General features: G+C 36.1%; 1 protein-coding gene and 1 long non-coding RNA gene across 2 annotated transcripts in view; both read left to right on the top strand.

The window, feature by feature from the left end:
* Positions 1-532: 532 nt before the first annotated feature.
* LOC108910599 lies at positions 533-1199 on the top strand. Its single transcript, XR_001964461.2, has 3 exons — positions 533-560; positions 634-834; positions 888-1199. It is a non-coding gene; the product is annotated as an uncharacterized LOC108910599 (long non-coding RNA).
* Positions 1200-2691: 1492 nt separating this feature from the next.
* The window catches only part of LOC108910603 (phospholipid-transporting ATPase ID), a 128980-nt gene continuing 105426 nt past the window's right edge, over positions 2692-26245 (top strand). Inside the window, exon 1 of the mRNA XM_018715272.1 lies at positions 2692-2890. The gene's annotated coding sequence lies outside the window, so the exon portion shown is untranslated. The remainder of the gene's footprint in view (positions 2891-26245) is intronic.

Here is a 26245-nt window from a genome sequence, read left to right as displayed (position 1 = left end):
TGGGTACATGTACAGTCTAATCGCCTGATTAGTTAATCAAGCCTTAACCGAGATCGAGTCTCAAAATACTGAGCCTTAGTTATTTGGGTGTCTATCTCACATGTGAGTATGAGTAACATATAACCTACAAAATATCTGCTACTCAATATATACTGGCACAAACCAGTACTAAAAAAGTTTATCTTGTCTAATACAATACTAGTTGTGCTTTCACAGTATTTCCAAATTAATAGGTCACTCTCAGCCAGTAGATACAATGCTTTCATCCAATACAGATACAATGCTCAATGCTTTGTGCCAATGTACATTGGGTAACAAGTAACAACATTAAAGATATCATCAGAGACCACATACTTCTATACTATATGTATAGAAGTATGTGTCAGAGACAACCCAGAGACGCGCAAGTACATAAGATTATCAGTTCGTTCTATTGTTTTTGTATAGTGTTTTTAGTGTAGTTCAGCTTTTTGTTTTGTTTCTGTAGATTTTTAAGTTAGTGCGTCTTACATTTGGGGTTTAAGGACTTGTAAATTTTGAAGCACCGACATCTAAAGAAAGTAAGAAACGAACGATTGTAAGCAAATATTTTTTAGCAAACTGAAAGGGCTACATTTTGCAATTTATTTTCAGATTACACATATATTCACGGTGCCTTGTTTGTGGGTATTCAATCAACAAGGTCGAGAAAATGTTTCGGTTTCTATTAAATTCCCAATACGACTATGTACAAAGTGGTTAAGACATGATGTGCCAAGCCTTTTCTGGCCTATTTTCCAGAAAATCAAAATTCTGTACACCAGATACAGGGACATAGTGTCAGATGTAGCAGAGGTAAAAGTATTTCTTTAAAAAATGAAAAATTAAAAAATAATGTTTTCATGCAGATATTCTCATATTGGCCCAAACTCCACCTCCATCAAGCCGTTCTGTATTTAGAGGTATAACAGGGCTGTCAAAACTGGATGCAACCCCACATAAGATGCGATTAATAGAATGTTCGCAAGCTAAAGGCCATCTGTAATAGACGAGCTAGTGATTTGAGGGCCTTGTCCAATTTAAGTGATTCCACAGTGGTTCGTAACTTATTCAGTGAAATGTCAAGAATAGCTGTGGATTTTTTAATTGCACAATTTGCGTTGTGGGAAAAGAAGTCCCAAAGGTCAAAGATGAACAACAAAAGAGAAAGTGACCTTGAAAATTTCCACCCATATTGTCTATTATCTTTTTTTATACATTTTCTTTCTTGTTTATCAATAAATGATGTAATTTGACTTGGTTATTTTATTTTTCTTTTAAATATATTTGAAAAATAAAAGTACTAATAAATTGTACCCCGCGCATTTTTAAATCAGTTCACACCAGAGCGCGCGCCATCTGTGCTAACGTTCCAGTACAGCGGACGAATAAAGTATTGCATACTCAAATTTTGCATGCAGTTGCGCGTCTCTGTTGTCTCTGATAAGTCTGATATCATGTCATATCTCACCCACAAGTTGGAACATGTTTAACACCACCCACTTCAGACATTCTAGAAAGTAAATAATTATATAAGGTTAAATTAAATATGTTCCTTAAAGTTGGAATAATGGAATTTCAGTAAATTTGATAAATATCGAGAATTTCGTACAACTATTGTATTAGACAAACGTGATTACTGAAAACTTGAATGCAGAGTTTTATCAGACTTGCTTATCTACCCTTGTTTTACACTTCCAAGAACAATAAGAACGCTAATAATAGAATCAATAATACTGTTACTACTTTAATTTAGGAAGTCGCAAAGAATCATTATTATAATTATTAAAATACAGCCAGCGTATTTTAATGAATAAATCTTGCTGCAACGATTTCAAAAATTTATAAATTTCTTTAATTTAAATTGGATCGAGTCGAGTATATTAATACAGCGTGCAATTTAGAAAAAAATGTATGTTTTCGACGAAAACTTTTCGTAGAGTTAATTATGGTCTAATTTAATCGCCCAGTCAACGGTGCGCGGGGTTTATACAAAACGAAAATTGTTCTGATTTGTTAAGTTGAATGAGAGGAAATAAATTTACTACCCCATCTTTCTGTCGCACGGTATTGCCGCTGGAAGTTAAAATTATTTTAACTATACCTATTATGTGTGGTTACATTTTGTGAAAGTATAAGGTTAAGGTTAAAAATGTTAAATAATTACTGTAGGTATTTAACTTCCTTTTTAATTATATTCAGATGAATAGCAATCGACGATGAATTTGTGCACTAGAAAGACTTCAAATTTGTGGTATTTTCAATTTCCAATAATGGTCACAAATTGTGAATGTTATTGCCAATAACATTCACAATTTGTGACCAGTATAAACCCCGCTTTATAGATCACAAATTTTGAATTTCAGAATTAATATCTTCCGAAAATAATCATAGGTAATATTTAGAATACCTAAACTTCAGAAGAAATCCAGCGGTTATGGTTAAATCTTCTCCATCATAGTGACGTTCCATTATAACTATGTATTTATTATTTATTTGTAGGAATACGTAAAATATAATAAAGAAGATTATTCTGATTATTTACCACGTAACGTCTTTACCGCTCGATTTAAAAGGACGTCCTTGGGGTCCGACGACAACCAAATCTAGTGCGGGGATACCCATACCCATCTATTATTCATTCGCGTTTTGAGTGTAATCACTTCTCGCGAGCCAAGCAAGTTTCGCGGGTTGGGATTCAGCGTCGCGCGCCTATATCGTGATGAACTGAACAGGTGTAGTAAGCCCTACGTTAAGTTGACAGTGAAAGGACTGTGTTGCAAAACAACTTCCCGTAATACAATATGGACACATCGTGCTTGTGAAATTAGGTACAGGGATATCAAGTGGTGTGGTCCACATCCTACCTAAGGTAAGTGGTATTTTTCCATGTTTAAAGCCCCAATACTAGAGATTGTATAGGTTAGGTTGTTGGTAAATTCCTCTGGAGCGTAGCGAGATGCGAAGTTTTCCTTGAAATTACGACAGGAGTTTGTAAAATTCATGTAGCAATTAATTTAGTTCGTCTAACTATAAAGAAGTTGTAAAATATGTGTTTTATAGGCTAATGAACGGAACGAGCGCTTTGTTTACATTGAGCACGGGCACTAGGTGTCTATTTAGATTTGTAGAAAGTTGGTTTAAATTTACGTACATTCAGCTCGATAAAATATAGAAAATGCTGGAAAATCTATTTAAGGTAAAACATATATATGAATTATATACCTACAAGTTTAAAGCCTCTACATAAATATACTTTTTGAAATCAAAACAAACAATTAGGTATACTTACCTACCTACCTATTTATAGTACAGATACCTATAAAAACTACCTATATCAATAATTTATTTTGTAAAAATGTCTGCTCAAGTCCTATATTTCATTAAAAAAAGTGAAAAACATGTTTTTATAAATACAATCAGTATTTGTACATTTAAACTACATACCTACATAATTTAATTTTCTTAATTCTATTCAACCTTTGTGAGCTGTGAAATATAAACATACATTTACCTATATACTATATAGTTGTAAACAAGTAAAATTCCAAGGTTAGTTGATACTGACTAGTGACTAGTCAGGTGCGCTCGTTCTCCTCCCTCTACCTCTCCCCTCTTATTTAACACGTTTGGGGTGATATAGACGTATTTTTTTTGTGGTAGCACAATCACGAAATCCGTCTACGTCCAATAATTTGTAAGATTTCTAGTAAAAATTAAATGAGCTAATCCGTCCAAAAGGTTTTCATTAAAAAATCGCGTTTGTTTTTTTTTACAAAACTCATTTGTGATCTAATAACAGTATTGGTTTATAAGCTGTGATAATAGCTTTGTTCGCTGTACAGATCCGAACCAGTTAATGTTAAAGAGCACATTCAGATTAAGCGTCGGACTTCGGCGATATCTGAGTAAAAGCAATAAGTCGTAGGCCTACATGGGCGTGACTACAATTTTTGCATGGGGTGGGCCCAGGGCTGCAAGCTCTATGGACCCCCGCCCCCCCAAGTTCTCGCAATCAGCGACTTCCCAGTATTTGAACACGTTTTGATTTGTTCTAAAAAAAATATGACAAAGATGATAATATTAAATCTTTTTTTCTGGAGTGAGCACCGAGCTTTCTGGGGTGGCCCGTGCACACCCCTGAACAACCCCCCCCCCCCCACTAGCTGCGCCCATGACAACCTAGATTCGAAAATATTAGGTTTGTTCACAGAGCAGTCAGAAACCATCAGTAACTGTCCGACGCATGCGCATTTCGTTAAAAGTGTTCGTACAACAAAATCGAAAACTATTGCTTAAAAATTTGGTGTTCGCAGTACTATATTTAAACGTTGGAAATCGGTTTCTGACTGTCAGAATAATTTGCCGAGAAATTTCAATTCGAAGCCTGCGCAATACGTATTATCATATATTTTATCGTTCTCAAACATATGTAAATGCAATCGTTGGAAATTGTCTTGTGCGAACAAAGCTAACTTTCATCACTTTCAGGGGTCATTTTGAAAATCCTTGGATACACTTAGGAGAGGTCTGCAATCAAAACGTGTCCTTGAAGAAGTTTTTTTCACTGGAAACCACAGAGTTGCTAATAATAACTCATTTAAAAACATAGATACATAATTACTTTCATAAGCTTTAATTATACAATAAAAATATTTTCATTATTATCCCGGTAATCGAGCTTGATTGGAAAAATGGTGAGGCCAATTGAAAATTGCACCACTACATTTACACTTTGCTCTGTCTATATATTATTTTTAGACTGTTTAAATTGTTGTGTATAGAATAATAATATTTATATAGGTGCAAATTTTGATAAAAATACTGTTGCTGGCACTCACAATTACAATTGCAAAAGTTATTTCACCTATCTGGAGACACGTGTAGAAAATAAGTCAAACTATAGAAATATGTATGTCAAAAAGGCATTTGTAAATGGGCACAAATATCAGTGTTTAATCGATACGAGATGTTCTACCACACTAGTGAAGATGTCCTTAGCAAATCAATTAGGAAACAAAGTGACGTATTAAATTCGCCATACATATTATGGAAGCGGCAGCTGAAGTAAATGGAGTTGTTCTGAAAGATGAGTTTTAATCGTATGATCTTATAGTTGATAGACATTTTCTTGACCAACCTTGTATACTGATGGAAAAAACGTGATGAAATTGTTTCCTTAAGAATGCTACTCGATTTAACTGAAAGTCTTATTGCTAAAGAAGTCGATGAATTGGTGATACATTTTATGCCAAAGATATTGGCATCGGTGATGTTTAATGAATTTTCAAATATAATTTCATTTTCGTTAAAAACCTTGTAAAAAACAACGACTAGATCTCCATTCACTACTTCACAGAATCTCAGATCACATTACGGAAGATCAGAGATCAGAGAAAAAAAGAAAGAACAATATACGACAAAGCGAGAAGAAAAACCATGAATTACACCGAAGGTGAATTGGTTCTGATACGTATCACAACTGAAGCCACTATGGGCACCTCCCTTGCTCCTAAGTTTAAAGGGCCGTTCCGTATAACCAACGTCCTTATCAACGATCGATATGAAGTCGAAGTTATGTGAGAAGGCATAGGTAGGTCAGACAAGAAAACGGTAGTCGGCCAGATCAAATAAAAAAATGAATTACATTCCAAGTTAAAGAGAGATCAACGGATCTCTAAGTTCATTACGATGAGATCAACGGATCTTTAATACGACGAGATCAACGGATCTCTAAATTCATTACGATGAGATCAACGGATCTCTAATACGATGGGATCAACGGATCTGTAAGTTCATTACGATGAGATCAACGGATCTCTAATACGACGAGATCAACGGATCTTTAAATTCATTACGATGAGATCAACGGACCTCCAAGTTCATCACGATGAGATCAACGGATCTCTAATTCGACGAGATTAACGGACATCTAACTTCATTATGGCGAGATCAACAGATCTCTAATTTCATTACGATGATATCAACGAATCTCCGAGTAACCTGACGGCAGGTCAAGTCTTAGGATGGCCGAATGTAGAAAATAAGTCCTCCCGAGAATTGATGACCGGCGATTACGCTGAAGCCGATTGACTCTTATCAGCGCTCATAAACTTCGCTATGCATTTTTCTTTTTTTTTTTGGCTTTCGTCACGTCTTAGTTAACAATATTATTAAGAAATCGAGAACTGGAATTCATTCAATAGAGAGCGTTAGACGTTGGCATATATTTATATTGTGCATATATTGAATATCTAATTAGTTACTTTTTATTGGATCACTTCGTATATTTTTAGAAAATATCACACACACGCTATATCTATGTTGGAAGTAAATATTGATAATATAGATAAACCCTGCGCATATAATAATCACTGTATAGTATATATTTAAACATACCTATTTCTAAGATTGCATGATTTAAATATTTACATTGTCAAGTGATGTCATTCAGACGAATTGACATCAGTACTTTGCACTAATTGGGAAATATTTCATAAAATTTCAAGAGTTTATTATATATCTACTACTCCTAGCTCCAAGGTTGTAGTTTTGCTGAAACTGACGTATTATTGTATGCAGTAACCCTGAGAGTATTTTGATTTATTTGTTCTTGGTTTTGAAAAAATAGACTAATTCGGGGAAATAACATTATTATGAAGAATGAGATCATTCAGAAACCATACCGATGGCATTCAACGTTAAAAATTAAGTCTCATCTCAAACCAGTGGCGTAAACCTTTTATTTAAACGTCATCTTTACAAATTGCAGTTCATATCAGGAGCAAAAGAGATCAATCAAAATAAAGTTTACATTTCAAAAATGACAAAGAACGTTGTTTTTTTTGCAATGGTGTGCTACAATAAATTTATTTCACGTAAAATTATTTATGAATTTTGCACACAAAATTTCGTTACAATATCTCTATTTGTTCAGAAAATATTTAAAGGAGTAACGTTTTTCTTAAACTTCATTTTTGACAGGTTGTTATGTTACACCCTGTATGGGGAAAGTGATAGTTGTAACACTTATTTATTTTTAAAGTATTGTAATAATACGAATCAATATATATTTTATTATGAAATGAAACTATCGTGGTTGCTTTGAATCAAACCTCAGCTGTATACACGGAATGCGCCAGCCAAGTATTTATGTGCTCTTGAGATAATGTAATTTATGAGTATATACAGAAATGTAGCTCAGGATGCCGAAACTGAAAGAGGGTGTTCTTTGAGACAGTGGTGCCTGGCCAGCGCCCGAATAAGGTCGATTATTATATCTGTGTGCTAGCTTGAATATGTTGTTTAATGATTTGTGAATTTGTGAGTAATATGCCATACTCGTTTATGTTTTTGAAAACCCCAGGGCATGCCACGTGTTCCCGGTGTTTATGGCTGTGGTTCCTTCAAAGTGTGTCTTGTAAGTTGTACGGGGTCTTGCATGCGCTTTGATTGACACATACTGGGTGGTGTTGAGTAGGTGGCATAATAATAATAGTGTGACTCACACATCCGGTAGTTGGGATGCTTACTAGTTGGCGTCCGGGGGAGCCTCGACTTATTTCAGGTGACACTAGCTAGTTGTTGAAGAAAGAATGATACACAGTTGCTAATTAATGTAATGGAAACGTATGGAAGGATATACCTTGAATCCTAAGGTTAGGGGAAGTGTAACTCCCCGGTGAGTTACCTATTTATTTGTTTTTTATTGACAGAACAGTAACTTTGTTATTTGTTTCATATACCCCTTAATTTCTGACGAATGACCCGGCTGTTGTTGAGATAACTGGTTTGTGATGTGATGACCCATGTATAGAAGGTAACAATACCAACAATAACATCTATTTTACATAGTATGACTAATTTTTGAAATCTTGACAGCTGTTTTACTTCATTCTTCCTAAACTCCGACCCAAATCGACATTATTTTTTCATCTGGGAAAATCGTTTTTGTTTTGAAAACAGAAATAAACTTATCAGGTTACTTTTTTGTTCCTCATCGTTAGTACAACTTCTTATATTTATACTTCAAAGTAGTCTGTCAGCATTTTTTGTAGAAGCCAATACTTTGTGTAATGATATAGTACTCTTCAATATAGCAGAGAATACTTAGAAAACTTTGAAGGCTAGATTACGCTCCTCCCCATTTCCTTTATTGAAAATTTATTATGTATTAAAAATGTATAACCCTAAAACGACGAAAAATTGATTTGTAGGAATTGTAGATATATTTTAAAACTGATTAATTAGGTAATCAAACGTACAAAATTTGAATTCATTTTTTTCTTCCCTTCTAAAATTGTAATATTTCTAATTGTAAGAATAATTTTGTGTACACACTTACTGTAGTTATACTGAATGTTTGAGTAATATTTCTGTTTGCGTCACAAGTATTCATTTTCTTCGTTTCTAAGCATATTAACGATGCAAAATGCAGAAAAATCAATGTCATTTCAAAACTAGGAATTTTAAACACATCGAAGTTATAAATAAGAATGATAGATTATTCAAAATTAGAATGTTCAACTTTGGTATTGTTAGTATTCATATTGCCAAAACGTGACGATTAGATACTTAAAAAGATTATTGAAAATTATGTTTATATTACATTTATCACATTGTAAATATAAAATAATGAAAATGAATATAATCCTCATCGAAACAGCCTTTACGTAAAAAAAAATTATATCTGTCAGCCCATTTTTTTTTGCTTTTTGGCCGTCCTTTTCCATTATCCATAAAAATAGACAACTATCAAAGCGACAATAAAGTGTTTGGCCCCAATGATCGGTACTACCCAGAAATCAAATTATTGCGGTTTATTCACCAAAGTGGGGAATAATTTTATGGTAGCAAAGTAGCTCCATTAACGTTTTTGGAACTGACCCCACTATTTTTAAAATAAGGGTTGGTGACAAATAAGACAGAATAGTAATATTCCTTTTTTGAGTGGACAACATTCATTATTTTTTTTACGTTAAAATACCATTTGAGACTCGATCTAATTGTAGCTGACTCCCTGTTGTTACTTTAAAGTATTACGAGATTCTATTCATCCAATCAGCGATCGGATTATCTCGAGGGTAGACGCAGCGATTTGTCATTGTTCATTGTAAACGAATAATTAATATTGGTGACGCCAAGATACAGGAATTTTTCGTTACCAGTACCAGCCCTGCAATGTTGGCTGCCTACGCTCGCCAGTCACGTGGCTTGTAAACATTTATGAAGGCTCTGTATATTCTAATATAAAAAAGTCAAGATAAGTCATCGAATAAAACTGTACCCAGTATTCTAATTTAAATTAAATTACATAGACACTTAAAAGGAAAATATTTATTTTTTTCTAAAGAAAAAATACTTTGATTTGGGTTTAAGTAATAAATTGGTTTTAAGGCCAACTTATAAAATGGTTTTTGTGTGCCTTCCTGTTTATAGCTAGTTTTAAGTCCCACATTTGGTATGGCAGTAGGATTTTTTTCTCGCATTGTAGGTATTACCTATTGAAAGGAATCTGATTAATTTATGAAATAACAATTGATGTTATGTATGATGTTGAAACCGATAAATCGTTGCGAAATGTTATTAATATAAAACAATAACCTGGTTATGTAATATTTACCTGGATATGCAAATCAAACCACTCCCAGCTGTAGTCAAAATAACAAATAAAATAATACGTTTCTATTATAAGCAGCTACAGGGTGTCCTACGTTCTTTGTTTATGTATGCGATGTCTTAAGACCACCACTGAATTGTAAAAAATTGTTCTATCTGTGCGTATGTATACAGGGTGTTAATGAACTTTATATTTTTGCCACATGTCCGTTACGTCAAAATGAGGTAAATACACGGATTTGTATTGAGTAAAATGTAATTTTAAAATCTGAGTTACCTCAACATTGCAAGGGGCCACCTTTTGAGAACTGCTGATTTTCATAGAAGATGTTCGATGTACCCACCATTTGCTTCCACACAAGCTTCAGCGCGACATATCCAATTCGCTCGCACGCGTTGCAAAATTGTCACGTCCTCTTATATCGTGTTACAAACTTAGGCAATACGATGTCGCAGTTGGTCGATGTCAGGAACTTCCGTGGAATACACAACACTTTTCACATATCCCCACAAAAAGAAGTCTAAACGGGTGAGGTCGAGGACCGAGGGCGGCCTATCCAGCGATCGGGAAATGTAATGTTTAGAAAGTCGCGCACTCTCCGAAAAAAATTAGCGGTAGCTCTGTCATGCAGTAACCACATATTTTGCCGAACATTTAATGGCACGTCTTCCAATAACTCCGACAAGCGACTTTGCAAAAATGTAGATATGAAGCACCGTATAAGCGTCTAGGCAATTCAAAAGGTCGTATTATAGTGTCATTAACGATACGGCGTTAATTGAAAACTGTTGCTGAAAGGCACCGCGACATATTCCGTGTAGAATTTCGATAGTCCACTGGTGAGTGTTGTGGACGTTACCTACACCATTTCGACTGAAACATCCTTCATCTGTAACAAGTATTTGCGCTGTAATTGAGGATTTCTTGCATGTTCCTGAGACAACCATTCGTAAAAACCTCGACGTAGTGAAAACCCTCAGGAGTAAACGCTGGAACACATTGAATACGGAATGGGTACAACTGAGCTTCTCGTAATGTCTGCCAGACAACAGGATGCGAAATAATTGCTATGCGATATTTCTGGTGCTACGATGCGGATCAGCGGATCTTCTTCGACGAGATCTAAAATCATCTCCTCGTCATTTAAGATTCTTAATGGTCGCCCTGGGCCACCGTCGCGACATCGACGCGGTTGTACTTCACCGGTGTCCAAAACACTGCGCTACAGCAACAAATGTTCGCGGTGCGAGGGCACGTCGTTCAGGATATCTTGCACGGTACACTTGACAAGCTCTGTGGGCATTTTCGTGTGCTTCGCCATAAATTATGAGCATATCATAATATTCTCGATTGCTAAATAAATGCGCCATTTTCAAAAGAAAACTTGGAAATACGACTATTAAATGTACTCTCGAAAAACAGCACAGCAATCACTACAACAGTGGACTTTCGAATACAGTCCGGCTTCATAAAAAACCTACAAACTCGTAAAAAGTGTTACAAGAATTTTTTTGTAAGTACTCGCCGCGATAAAATACATATATTTCAGCTTCAGCAGTTCCAAAACAGTTTTAAACACATTTTTAATTAGCTTTTTTCTCTATGACCTTAAACTTCCGAAACAAGTTTGTGATATCAGTTAACTCAGTTTTTGCTCCATTTTCACCCCTTTAAATTTTTTACATAACTTCATTAACACCCTGTAAATATTTTACAGTTATAAGCATTAAGCATGTAAAGTTCAGCAAAATGTATACGTGTTGTGATTCAACAACCGTGTTATTTTACATAGTAACATAAAATTATTTATAAGTTTAGTCATGTCGTAAGTATGTAGTAATTGTTTTTACAAGTGTATAGTTTACATTTAATTAATATGCATAGTAAAATTCCCATTACATTTACATATCCTTTTCTGCATTACGCACCAACGCACCAATGTCATAATTTGATTCGAAATTCAAAAATAGAAATTTAAGGGAGTAATTTTTGGAAAATTATTTTTGTTTGTACAATAAAATTAAAAAAAAACAAAAATAAGTAAAATAAACGTACGGTTGTACTAATGAAAGGAAGTTTATACACCTGTATTATCCATTTTTTTAAGTCACCGCAAACTGTGATTATTTTTTTAGTAAAAGTCGCACTTTAGCGCGTCGTGACGTCAAAGGGGTAGGCTGTGGACGTTGAATAATCGCGTGAAAATTTTTCACCCATATATTCACGGAATACGGTATGTGACAGTATCTTACTTTCCATCAAAAATAAATTGCCGCGAACTAATGATATTGACAAACTAGAAGGCATAGCTATAAAGGTTTTAATATTTGTTGGCAGTAGAAGAACTGTCTTGTGATTTGTTTTATATACAGTATGTGTTGAAAATGATACCATATACAATATACCATAAATTTACAAGCTGGAATAACAAAAAATAAGTCGATCTTTGATAAATGAACTTTCATATTATGTACATATGCGATTTAGGTAGTGTAATCTCAATAAAGTTATATTCTAAAATGTCCTTGGGAGTCACTGCCAACTACTTCTACGAGTTAGTCGAATACTAACAATAATGACATATTTAACAGCATCAAGTATTTGTTTGTATTTTTCAGTGCAGTAAATAACGAACGTTCAAATAAAAACGTGGTCGAAGTTGGCTCTGACACATTGGACGTAGGGAGTAGCTTATAGCGACCAACTTAACCTCATTTCTCAACGAGCTGTATAGCAGCTGTCAGTTTCAATAACGTTAATGACTATATAACTTTATTTTAAAGAATAATCGTGATAACAATAACAAACAATTAAAGGAGCTGCGGAAAGTGTCCCCCTCCTTGTTATAACAATAAATTAAAGCAGCTGCTGAAAGTGTCCCCCTCCTTGTTCCAAGCACTTTTCACACCTGTTCCTCAAAGAATTAAAGACATTTTCTAAGATGCTCGGGGTATTGTTAATTTCACGAATCTTGTCTATAAGTCGAGCCTGCAGATGGTTTAAATCAGGAATAGGCAGTTCAAAAATAGTGTTTTTAAGGTAAGGCCACAAAAAGAAATCACACGGCGTAATATCACATGACCTCGGTGGAAATTCATGTTCAGCATTGAGACTTATTAGTCGATTTTGGAAAACTTCCCTCAACATATTCATCGTCTCGCCTGCCGTATGTGCCCTTGCGCCATCTTGTTGAAAGTAAAAGTTTGTAATTTCGTTTTCTTCCAGCTGGTTAACAAAAGGAGCGATAATTTCTTCTCTATACCTTTGCGCAGTAAGAGTACCATTAAAAAAAATAGGTCCATAAATCCTCCTTCGATTGAGAGCACACCAAACTCCAATTTTTTGAGCGTGTAGAGGGCCCTCGACAAAAAAGTTATCTGGTTTTTCAGAAGACCACATTCTCATATTCTGTGAGTTTACGTAACCACTTAAATGAAACCAGGCTTCATCAGAAAAAAAGGTGATATTATGAAGTTCACCGTAGTTGTTTAAAAACCATTCACAAAATACAGCCCGTCGCGGAAAATCAACTTCATGAAGTTCTTGCTGACAAGTTAAACGATAGGAGAACAAACGCAAATCTTTTTTTAACACTGTGTGGCAGGTACCGACTGATACTCCCACCATTTGTGATAAAACACGTACAGAAGTTCTTGGCGCATTTTCCATTATTTGTTGGACATTTTCTTTTAATTCTTCAGTCCGCTTTTTAGGTCGGCCGCTTCCTTCTTTTCTTGTTACACTGCCCGTTTCACGAAAAACATTAACACAACGCTGAACTGCACTTTGAAAAATTTTGTACTCAACAACGCCGGGAAATTGATTTTGAAATTCTATGAAACATTCCTCAATAGAATACTTCCATATTCCATCAATCTTGCGTCCATTTCTAAAGTAGGACTCTATGATAAACACTTTTTGTTCTTGAGAAAACACCATTTTAAACGCTTTTTAAAACGAAAATATTCAAATTGATAGCGGCGATATAGCGCTTTGACAGATGACGTTTAAGTTCATTTGCTATACGCTACGCCCTACGTCCAAAATTTCAGAACCAACTTGACCACGTTTTTATTTGAACGCTCGTTATAAGTTTTGTGAACGATTGTTTTGATACTTGTTTTAGTAAATGCTAAAGTTATAAACATTAACTGATTTATTGCCAACTGGGGAAGACTTTCACGGAAACTTTTCACTTTTGAAGCAATCTTACGGAGATAATGCTCTAGGTCGTATGCAATATTACAAATGGTTTTCATGATTTAAAAGTGGTCGTCAATCAGTTGAAAATGATCCTCTACCAGGAAGACCTTCGACTTCACCTGATGACTCCCACGTTCAGAAAGTCAAAGATCTGGACATTTTTTGGTCAGTCAAATTATTATCAAAATTCCTACAGATTTTCAGAACACGCTGTAGATTATACAAAATCTTCAATTCCATTGTGGAAATTTTACAGTATGTTTGTTCTTTGGTTAAAATAACAAGAATCTCAAATTTACCAAAATTTCATTCGAATGGTACGTCTCAAAAATATTTTGGAGTGGTGTCCTGGTTTCTACTGAGCCACAATGTATATCTTATAATACCAGTTAAATGCCTAAATTATTAACTTTAATGTTTAAGAAATATGTATTTATCTTAGAAAATGAGTACCACAGCCTTCTTTGTTGTGTATCAGATTCTTCATCCCTGTCGGGAGTCAAAAAATTGGATCCTTTTCTTTATCAAGGTAGTAATGAAAAAATTAGTTCAAGGCAACTTATTCTTTTGAAGAGGTGTTGTAATTTGAATTATTACTATATTAGTATAACAATGGAACTAAAATATTAATATACAGGGTGATTCAGAACTTATTAAAATAAAATTGATTGGACAACAAATACAATATTGTAAAAAAAATCAAAAAGGGCAGTTTGAAAATGATTTAAAAATACATTTCTGCACGGCACTGGAAACAGGTCCACTGTAGAACCTGACCTTGCGCAAGGTAAAGTATGCAGTCGGCAGCAAAGTATAATAAAAAATTAACGGACAAAAAATTGAAAGAATTTTTTTTCCATTGAGAGAAATAAATAAAATTTTATAACACCGATTTTATATCAGCAAATTCAACTGCGTTTGCCGTTATTGCTATTATTCAATAAAATTAATTTGTGGTTTTAATTAATAAAATAATTTGACATATCTGATGTTACAACTGTTCAAAATTTTATCCACAGTTTCTACGAACTAACACAAATGTTGTCTTGCTTCACCATAACACAAATGCTTCACCGTAAAACAAACGTTCTTTTGCTTCACCATAAATTAAAACGATATCCATCAACTATATAGAGTTGCTATACACGTAAGCCATTTTTGACACTTGAAAAAATAATGTAAACACTATCGCAAAACGTTACCACTAAAATCGGATTTCAGTATTTAGAATCGCCTGGAGCTACCTGGAGGGTGAGCGCATTGCGCACGGTGCACAACGCGAATAACACTAGAAACTATAGTAGGCCAGCGATGTAAATGTTGAAAATACTACAACTTCAATAATTTTTCACTGTATAACTATGAACACTACACAAGAACTTGTTATAAAAAAATGATTATTTTATTGAAAAAATATTACCAGAAATCTGTAAGCGAACAAAATCAGTTTAAAATTTCTGCAAAGTGATGCTAGACGATAAAAAAAAAACTGAAGAATTAAGAAGTCATTTGAATTTTGGTCAAGAAACGCCCCTCAGAGCTTGGCGTCGAATTAAGGAACATCCTGTATTGTAACACGTTAAAAGCCACTGCGTACGCAACATTTTTGTTGCATCTGGGTCATAGTCTTTAAAACCGCCGTTTTCCTTTTTACAATGTCGTTTTCGCCGGAGTACCCACCCTTTTCTTTTGACGGGCTGCTTTTAATGTCATGACATTTTCCCGTTGTCAGGCTTTCACGCTCAAATTAGCCGGCCTACTATGTTTCCAGGACGAACTTCTGCGTCGGCGGTGAGACGAAGAACGGAATTAATGGTGTGGCGTGCGAATTTTTATTTTAATAAAGCAGGAGTAAATCTGGGTTGATATGTGCAGCGCCCCTTTGGGCGTTGGAGTTCAGCCTTATTATTAAATAATCATATTAGACGCGATTTTATATGTATAGTTTCATTTTATATAGATCGAGAAAAATATTTGTTTGTAAATAAATTCTTACTTTTAACAAATTTTGTCTGTAATAAAAGTGTTTGATTATAAAAAAAATATATAAACTGATATTGTTACAATTACATGACTTTTTTGCCATTTAATTATTGGTAATCAATTTAGTCTATATTACAATGACACATGGAGAAAACTGCTATTGTACTTCCAATGACAGTCCGATATTTAAACGCCATTTTTTTTAGAATCAATAGTAACTAACAGAACTAACCTGACATAATATTTTTCGATCTGTAGGATCGTAAAATGATAGGTCACAATATCTGTTCAAACGTTGGAAAGCAGTGGCGGCGGCAAGGTAATAACGTTTTGTTTATTATAATTGGAAAATATAGTGGAAATTGTGCTCTAAAGATTACATATTTAGGTGCCCTTGAATACCGTTAAGGACATTTTATTACATTTTGTAGGTTGTTTATGAACGAATTTATAATAAAAACTATAATATAACTAACAATATTCAAAATTGTATTCCTATATATCCACTGCCCCTCATCTCCCGATCTTCCACCACTACACGACCGCATACGCGCGCTCGCTCGTTTTTGAGCATGTTTGGAGGAATTTTTTACCTGTTTCGCATCATTTTATCGGAAAATTAAAATATACGTTCTGTAGTATTACACTTCTACTTTTAAAATCCGGCAGAAAAATTAAAATCGGACCACCTCCAACGCATCCAGATATTTTGCAAAATAGTGCTGCAAAAAATTCAAATTGCGATTGTGCCAAAACTAATGGTCCGACAGCGCCAGCTTTGTGCACACTTAAAGTACATATAATAATTTACTACTTTTATGCACAGGGTCAGCTCTACGACTTAAAAAAATGGCGGAGTAATAAATTTTTTAAAAAACGCTAAATTTTCCGTTTTTTCAGGGTTTTCTTCGTTTCTAATTATCTGATCGAATCGATCGATCTCTTATTTTATTCGTATTTTGATTCTCTACAAATTGTTTTTTTATAGCATTCAGATTGCTTCGTTAGTTCAGGTTTTATAAGCAAAAAAACTAAAAAAAAATGCGGTTTTTGCATAAAAATGTTTATAAAAAATTAAATAATAGTAAATTGGAGTAGGAAACATATAAGCATATATCTATAGACTGTCATTTATATGATGGCACAGTTCGTTTGCAACTAATATTTTTGTCACAAAATCACCGATTTATTTAGTGCTCTATTGATTGGCCTAATATACAAGGAAATTTTAGTCGCGAAAGATTTAATTGCTTTTTGAATCACTCTGTATATTATATTTTGCAGTCTGTTGAGTAATTATACTTTTCTTATGTCTGCATGTAGATTAAAGGTCAAAATATATGGAAAAAAAGGGCGTTGAAAAAATACCATGGAAAGGGTAAAAAATAACAAGAAATGATTTTAATGAAAAAATCATCACATATCATTTCCGCTATAAGATTTGAAGGCATCGCGATCTCAGATATATAAACTTTATTAAAATAAGTTATTTTCATATTCATTGTTTATTCCGGCAAAATTTATAAAAATATTTTATAAAATAGATATGGAAAAAAGGCATTCTTGATAAAAGTTTTTACTTGTTTAGAAACAAACTTCAATTTTGTTGTACAGGGTGGGTCAAAAACACAAAAATGTTATTTTGCGTAAGAGTAAACATACCTTATTTTGCAAGATACGGAAAAAAGCATTGAAAAATGAATAAGAGTCACATTATAAAAAATTTAATTAAGTATGCTCTAGCACACCTCTACATACATGGCTATTTGATTTTTTTTATTAAAAATACAATTGTATTCAATATCTTCGTTATTTATTTATGAAAACTCCATAAAAATTCAATATGGCGTCCATAAGAATTACAAAACTACTCAGCACACATTTTTAGATACGTCAGTACTGACAAAAAAATCGATTCCTCACATCATTTAATACCAGACTACACATTTTTGTCCACAAATTTTGAAAAACAAGTGAAATACGACTAAAAAAAAGAAATAACAAAATCAGTTTTCTTGGAATATCTTCGGACCTATTCGGAATTTTCTAAATTTAAAAACGCATCCGTGATCGCCATAAAATTCTGCACATTTTTGCAACTCTTAAAATAAGAAACAACTCTTAAAATAAGAAACATACATGTATGGGACAATTAAAAAGTTGTAACCCAGTAATTGTTTATGATTTTTGCAATTTTTTCGTCTATTTTCCAAATTGTTAAATTTCCAGAACCATATCACCGTTTAGTATTCAACATTTGACAAATTACTGTTGCGTTCCCATTTCAAATTATTTGTAATTTATTGTTTTCCTTTAATAAATCGCGCTTCCTATTAAGCTATTTCATTACGCCAACTGGAAGAAAAATAACACCTGTCCAGCACTGTTATAAATTATACCGTAATGTCAAATGTCACATACTATTGCGCTATTTGTTATTTGATTTACCATTGAGTTAATGAAAAGATATGCATTTTAATGCTACAGTACCTAATAGTTAAGCATATAGGTAATTCCATAATATATTTATGATAACTTTATAAGTCACATTAATGTAAGCTCGAAGTGCTCAATAAAAATATTAGAGAAACGATTACACAGTGGGTAACTTGAGTCCGTACAAAGATTTCGAAAGATAATTATTATCATTTCATTTGCATAATACAATTAAGTCAAGAAGTGGCGGAATCTTTAAGTTTGGTGCCTTTAATTCCTAATTCAGCAAAATCGCCGACATAGACCAATTTCGAACTTGTTAGTTCTCATTAGTTTCTTATATATTTTTTCTTTATCATTATTTCAAAGGATTAGTTGCAAAAACAATCTTCCTTTAAATATAAATAAGTATAATGTCATGACCATTACCAGGAATAAAAAGTTTATTATCAGGTATTATTCTCAAACTTTCTCAATTTTTTAAAGATGTTGGTGTGACTTTTGATAACAATTTGAATTTTATAGAGAATATTTACATCATAATTCAAGAGCCACTCAATAAAATGGGGTTCATAATAAGAAATGCGCAAGGTTTTCCTTTAATAAACACATATATGATTTGTTTAATGCGTTTGAATATATTTATGTCATATGGAATTCGATTTAAATATTACATGGAAAAGCAGCGCAGGATTTGAATTTTGCGCAATTTTCATTCCGAAGAGTTGGCAGTGCAGGGTCACATGTTGCGGTTAGACAAAATGGAGGGTTCTACGAAGGATGAGCCACTGGAGATTGTAAAAATTCATTAGAAGTACGGAGAGTGTGTAGCTGAGGCTGTGAGCAAATTATGTGGAATTTTCAGTAGAAGGAACGCCCTGAATAAAATAACTGTGAAAATATTAGATTGTACATAATTAAGAACACTGCATCACTTGAAAAAATCCATTTTCGCTTTCGGTAATAGAAAATATTTTTGGTGTCGTGTTTTTAGTGCAGTTTTTCAGCGTGCGGTCGTTGTTTTCTTGTTGTATTCCAGTAGACGATCGTTGTTCTGGTTCTGTGGCAGCAGAAGACTCTACCTTTTTCGAAACTTCCATTTTATTTCTCAAACAGTCATCAACGTAGCCTTCGGCAATTGTACTGGATTTCCACCCTCCATGGCGTTTGAGGGCAAGCAGATTTGAGCCAGAATTGACTAAAATTGTGGCCGATGAACGCCGAAAACAATGTCCCGTGTAACTTTCTGGATTCTCTAGCATCAAAAACTTGGCGATTTCCCTAGCCATTTCCAATTTTGTTGATGCCAACGTTTTGGCTTGAACATTTTCCGTTTTGATAGTTTAAAAAAACCTGCCTGTCTTCAGATTAGGAGGACGAAGAGCACAGTACTTTTTTAAGATAGTGTAAAGGTTTCCTGTAATTGTAAAACACCTTGGTACCTTTGTTTTTGTATTCTTCAGTTTAATCAGCATAGCACTGCCGAAATCTTTGGTGTCTTCTATTTTGAGATAACATAATTCCTCCCTTCGACATGCCCCAGATAGTCCAACTGCCACCACCGCCTTGATAAGTAAATATTTGTAATCTGATGCTTTCGTCAAAAACCGGCAAAAATCATCTGTGAGGATTTGGGACTTCTTTGGGACGTAGATTTCGGATTTTCGTTTGATTAGCGCTTGCAACTTTTTATAGCTTCCAAGATGTATGTTGTGATCGTCCACAACGTCGAAGATTTATATTTCTTAAATAGTTCTTCAAAATACACTATTACTGCGTTTTCTGAGAAAGTTTGGACATTTTTGGCTAGTCGCCAGTCCATAAATCGGCTTAACTCAGCTTCATACCTGCTTCTGGATTTTGTGGGCAGCAGTTCCGAACATATTTCGCTTGCTTTCTGTAAAAGCTCTTCAGAATCATGAAACATTGCATAATTTGGGTGACAACATCAAACAAAAAATCACAATCTGGAGACGCGTGTGCAAAGATGTCATAACTGTGTGCAAAATGTTTAGCACACGGCGTGTGCAAAATACCGTTTTCAGAGCGTGTTTTCCGTGCGCAAAACCCCCTTTTGCAAGGCAGTCGTATAAAAACAATATTTCGAAGCAGTTTTCAAAAAATTATTTTTAATATATCTGAGAAATCGCTTTTGCGTTGTCCAGTGTTTTTTTACACCTTGGCACTCGCAAAAAGCTCTCATTCTTGAAGCAACTCTTTACAACCTGGAATCAAATAACTTTTCTTACATTTTCTGAGTAAAGTAGATTGTAAAAGTTTAGAAAATAATGTTCACTCTCAAGCACAATATAATTTTTATGAAACCGTCGGAAATGTGTACTTTTTCGGCCCAATTTAAAACCCTAAAACACCGTATTCTATTATGTATTTTAGTTCGTTGCTAAGCAACCATCAGCAAACAGTGGGGGAAGCTACTTTTCCAACCTAGGCCGATATTATTGCTGTTAATTATTTCTTCTTCGACAACATTATTACTATTGGCAAAATTTTCTTTGTCTCTCCCCCTCTAAATATTTTATGTGCTATGTCTAGTTTAATTGTAAAAGATTCTTCTATACAGAATGTCCGCGGATCGAGTTTACAAGAGAACAAATGGACCAAAAAGTGAAAGATACGAAAAAAAGGCATTCTTGACAGTTTTTGCTTGTTTAGAAAATACGAATCACTATGACGAACTTCAATTTCGGTATACAGGGTGGGTCAAAAACACAAAAATATTATTTTGCTTAAGAGTAAACACGCCTTATTTTGCAAGATACGAAAAAAACGCATTCTTGATAAAAGTTTTTTCTTGAAAACTGAATAAGAGTCGATATCTCTCCATGGCATTATAGATCCGATTTGAGTATTTAAAGAAACAGCGGGCAAATTGTTCTGGGCGGCATGCAACATATTTTCTATACAGTGGCATAATAAGTTTCCTTCATCACAAATGATCTCGTTTTTTTTCGTTTTATTGTCTGGTATTTTAATCAAAAGCTTTGATTCTAAATAGTCTATAGCATTTAAATGTAATTGATACAGTTCATCACAGCGACATTCACCGGCAACACCAAATATTAAGGCAATAAAAAGGGAAAAACTAATATCTAGATGTTTTAAAATTTCCACATCTACGTACCTTATTAATTAAGTATGCATTATCTGGTGCTTGAATAGTAAACGTTTCAAGTTGTTTATTTGACAAAACTTTTCTTTGGTTTATAATTGTCACCTTGCCGTTTCAGGAAAAACATTTGATAATATATCAATGTCTTCCGTTGTATAGTTTTTCCCGAAGTCAATTGAAGAACCTATAATTTCAAGGTATGTATCAGGCTCGGTCGCTAAGTAGCAACTCGGCAATGAAATATTTGAAAAACTTGTTCACATATTTATTTAGCCATACCCATGTATAGGTCTGGTCAGGCAGGTGGTAGAAATGTATACGACCAGTTGAAGAATGCGAGAGCGGCCAAAGAAAAACGAGCACAGTTGTATTGGGCTTCTGGGCAATAAGTGGTTCATAAATTGCCCAGCAGTGCAGTGCGTCAGTGCGAAATTTGGTGTGAATCAGGCAATTTTAATTTATTATAGGCACCTTCTGGCAATCATTCATATTACAATTGCGAAAGGGAGAAATAAGAGGGATATTTCAGAAGGTCTGCAAAATGCCATGTTGTGATAATATTAGTAAACAAAATATTCCTCTTATTTCTCCCTTTCGCAGTTGTAATATGAATGATTGATAGGTGCCTATAATAAATTAAAATTGCCTGATTCACACCAAATTCCGCACTGCTGCACTGCACTGCTAGGCAATTTATGAACCACTTGCACCTGCTGTGATTTATTGCCCAGAAGCCCAATACAACTGTGCTCGTTTTCCTTTGGCCGCGCTCGCATTCTTCAACTGAGCGTATACATTTCTATCGTCTTCACGTTTAATTCGACCAGATCTGTTTATGGGTATGGTAACAAGTTTTTCAAATATTTCAATGCCGAGTTGCTGCTTAGCGACCGAGCCTGTACATACCTTGAAATTATTGGTTCTTCAACTGACTTCGGAAAAAACTATACCTGACGTTTTTTTGCACATTCAACTGACTTCGGAAAGACTATACTAAGTGTTGTCTTCAACATGGAGTGCCTTCAACTTTGTAGAGGAAGCCAATAAGTCTCGAAACGTTTATAAGCGAATTCGTACTTTTCTCTAGATTTATTTGGTAATAAAAAAGTCACTTTTTTGCAGCTGCTATTAACTCCGGACACCTGAACATCATCACCACTGTCGATTTTAAATATTTTTTAATATATTTTAGTACTTATAGGTATTAAAACGAATTTTGCTTTTATCACAACAATAAATAAACAATGATTGTCAAGGAAACGATTTCATAAACAATTAGATTGTAATGAACAAAGTATGCATTAATAAAAATTTCTTAGTCCAGATTAATTAAGTGCGTACCTCTACGCGTAGTAAAAGCAATATACTATTTCAGATTTGATTTTCAGTATTAGAAAAGTATGACGTCCTTATGAGGATACTGTCGTAATCTATAACCGGAATTGTTTGTAACATCGACATGGGTCCTCGGTGGAGTCATCGGGAGTTCTATTCGAGCCCCACGTTGGGCGCCATGTCGTAATCTATGACTGGAATTGTTTGTAACATCGACATGGGTCCTCGGTGGAGACATCGGGAGTTCTAATCGAGCCCCACGTTGGGCGCCATGTCGTGTTCTTTGATCATTTGTGCCTAATTGTTGAGAATTTTGGGGTGATTCGCCAACCTGGACTCGTCCAGGTTGGCGAAGCAGAGCTTCGAGCCCCACGCCGAGCACCATGTCGTGAACTATGATTGGAATTATTGGTTCCTCGACCTGAGTCCGCGGTGGAGACACAAGAAGTTCAAATGGATCTTCACTTTCTTCGCGCTATATTTTCGAACGACTGTGGTCTGTGGTGGATATGGCCTACAGACGTGGTGTCTAGGACACGAGCTCGTGAGGGAGATCTTGAAGACGATGTTCGAGCCCCACGTCGAGCGCCGTGTCGGGTTAGACTTTCTAAATAACTTAGGCGGTGATCGAATGTTCGGGGGAAATCATGAGAATGGACGGGCGATGTACCAGAATTGTTTAGATGGAAAGAGCCGGCTACGTCACCTACGACATAGTCGGCTAAGGCACCCGAACGAGATGCGCATTGCTCCCGCTGGGAACCATTTCGTAAAAATGCTGATTGTACTGTATTGCCGGTGCCAACGGTTCCACGTCCCGGGACACCCGATATAGGAGGTAGGCCGACATCGGGGCCAGACCGCGAACCGTGGTCAGGCTCATGGGATTCCCCGGACCCTACCAGTTGGTACGTAGGTATAACCTCGTCCCGAGTATCTGTGGGTAACCCACTTCGTAGTAACTCATGAGAACAACTACTCGTCTCCATGGGCATGTCTTGAGGGATACTCGAGGTGGTATCGATAACTCGTGTAGTCACGGACCTCAGCCTGTACGGTACTGTGGCGTCTCCGTGCCGCGTACTACTACGAGCTACCACCTTCGGCTCCTTAGACTCCACGGAGTACCGAGATAGCGTTTGGGGGGAACGAGGTCTCGTCCAGCTCCAATCTTGATCATAGAATCACGATCTGATTTATTTGTTGTACCTTCGAGGGCACTAATCCTCATAGCACTGGATGTCGCGTCGCAGGGATACATTTTACCCCGTACGACAATGTCGGAGCAAGCTCTTTTGCTCCGAAAGTCTTGTAGACGTCTGGTAGAAAACACTGACTCTACTTTAAATGTGGGTCTCTTGAGGGAGCCCTGAGAAGTAAGGACAACTTCTGCTAAATTTTGAGTACGCCGTCGCCTTGTACTCGTAGGTCACAAAGATAATGCCTCGTAGGGGTTTGACGAGGAAAGTTGCCTCGACGAGTGACCGCCTAGAGGTTTGACGAGGAAAGTTGCCTCGGATTTGCAGATCTCGATAGAGTCTGAATGATAGGACTCGTAGGAGCCTATGTGTGTACCGCTGTACCGAGGTGCGGGTCTCTCGATGGAGCCGGCACAATCGGAGTCAGGGTCTTCGTCGGAGATGCTCAGTCTCGGACGGTACGCAGGTCTCTAAAGGAGCCTGGAATGTATCGCTATTTGATGCAGGGGGCTATCGAACAGTACCTTCGCCTCAGGTTGGGCTACCTCGGGCGGTACGCAGGTCTCTAGAGGAGCCTGGTGTATCGCTGTTTCGATGCAGGAGGCTATCGAACAGGATCTTCATCGGAGGTGGTCAGTCTCGGACGGTATCGCAGGTTTCAAAAGGGAGCCTGGAGTTTACCGCTGTTTCGATGCAGGGGGCTATCGAACAGGGTCTTCACCTCAGGTTAGGCTACCTCGGGTGGTAGAGATGTTTTAAAATCTTATGACCTTTGACCTTCATATGCGCAGAAACATAATTCCGACCGTCGCCTAAATTATTCTACGTCCTAAAAACATTACACCTATTATTCACAGTCTCTCTCGAGCTCTAGCGTAAACAAGCCTTTAATCCGATTACAAATATAATAAAATGCCCTATTCTTTATTATTTTAATTTAAACAATAAAAATATATATATATAACGAACGTTCGCCAGTTGACTTTATTGATGCCCGAGCGCCTTAGTTCATTTCTAGTTGTAATGAGGCACGTGGTCTAATTCTGAGTCAATGTTTTCACAACGTGCTTATTAGAAGAATGATACGCCACGCCTTTCGCGCATTTCGCGGCTCATGAAATATTAAAAGATCTCTATGTCTCGTGAAGCGAGTAGTGGTTGCTAAGCACTATAAATGGCAAATGACGGAAGCCTCGTGAAGCGAGCCTGTGAGCTGTGACCTCCAAAAGTTCTTGAGTTTGATGACAGGGCTTTTTCAATCAAACCGTGGAAGATGTGTTAAAAGATTTATTGAACAGAATTAACAGACAGTGCTCTTAATTAATACATTCAAGACATTTACCATAGAATATTTATTGTTACATATTGCTCTGTATCGCTTCAATCGCGTTGTGCATTCCCACTGAAGTACTGCAGACGTCGGAAGTAGACGTTCGGTCGCTTTCCTCCGATCGTTTCCAGTAAAAAGCGCCCGTCGACGTCGGATCTCGTTCCCTTCTGGCCTCTCCGGATAGTTGATCTCGGTATCGGAGATTTTGGAGTTTTTTCCCATTTTGAAAAAAACTACACCGATCATCGCATCCAACCGCCAGAGCGGTGGGACCCTCGAAAGACGATACTTTCGGCCCAAAGACGGGGAAATTGGAAACATCGGTGAAATTTTCCCCGTCTTCGTAAAAGGGCTTACGGAAGTCTTAATACTGCATGGATCTGGTTCAACAGTGGACTGGTGATGCACGGCACGAAGTAGTGCCGTGGTTGGAGGGTTCGGCCAAGATCGCGCGGACACTTTCGGCGGCAGCTAGGAAGACGTGAAAACCTATTATGGCTTAGCTGGCCGTTAGTAGTCGCACGATTCGGCTCGATATGATAACCACCTAGGGATGCTCTAGTGTGGTTTTGAGGTTTGGCCGAGATCGAATGAGCAGAACGGCTAAAAACGCGGAAAACGTAAAATCCGCGTTTCCCCGTATAACGGCGTTTTGGCTCATCCGATTCGGACGAAATTTTAAGGGGATAATGCCAGCGACTTGAGGAGTGCTGCATTTTTTGGCACCGATCGCTCAATAACTTTTCGAGTTATTGACGATAGCGTCCTTGAACCAATTCGAAAGATGAGTAAAATTTTAGATGGTTGTTTCCAAATATCGCTCTGAAGCGCGCCGCGGGTTGTCTGCAGGTTGCGAGAGTCGCTGCAGTTGATACTGAGCGCCGGGATGGCAGACCCAGGCGAGATCGGCCGCGATGTGGGAATATTGGAAACATCGGTGAAACCTCGGAGGCGCTATCGCCGAGAGGATCGATGTCATGTTATGGGGCGAC

Source organism: Anoplophora glabripennis, unplaced genomic scaffold (assembly GCF_000390285.2).
Source record: "Anoplophora glabripennis isolate ALB-LARVAE unplaced genomic scaffold, Agla_2.0 scaffold232, whole genome shotgun sequence".
NCBI lineage: Eukaryota > Metazoa > Arthropoda > Insecta > Coleoptera > Cerambycidae > Anoplophora > Anoplophora glabripennis.
The sequence above is the reverse complement of the archived record's forward strand: the minus strand, read 5'-3'. Positions and strand labels throughout refer to the sequence as shown.